The sequence below is a fragment of the Pygoscelis adeliae genome, unplaced genomic scaffold, assembly GCF_000699105.1.
Source record: "Pygoscelis adeliae isolate BGI_AS28 unplaced genomic scaffold, ASM69910v1 Scaffold1295, whole genome shotgun sequence".
Lineage (NCBI taxonomy): Eukaryota > Metazoa > Chordata > Aves > Sphenisciformes > Spheniscidae > Pygoscelis > Pygoscelis adeliae.
Window position 1 is genome coordinate 1 of NW_008824734.1, and position 360 is coordinate 360.

Genomic DNA, 360 nt, shown 5'->3' on the forward strand with positions numbered 1-360 from the left:
TGGCAGCACTGAAGCAATAGCACCAGCTCCACGCTTTTACACCATCTGTGCTACAGCATAACTTTTGATCCTTCGAAGTATTTGCTGTGTGGTAAATGTATAAACACTGATTTGATAAAAGGATGGACAACAAGCAATACAGTTCAGCAATCTACCCAGGTGGGTGGTAAATGTGGTGGATGCACCAGATAAGCCCCATCTGTTTCTACTAGGAAAGCTTTGGCAGCTCTACTGCCTTTGAGCAGGATCTGCCAAGCCACCATAGCCCCCTTCAGGCTCCTTGAGATTGATTTTGTTCTCAGATCTCACATAGCCATTACCAAGCAAAATCTTCTGAGGCCTGCCTGTAAACAGAGATGG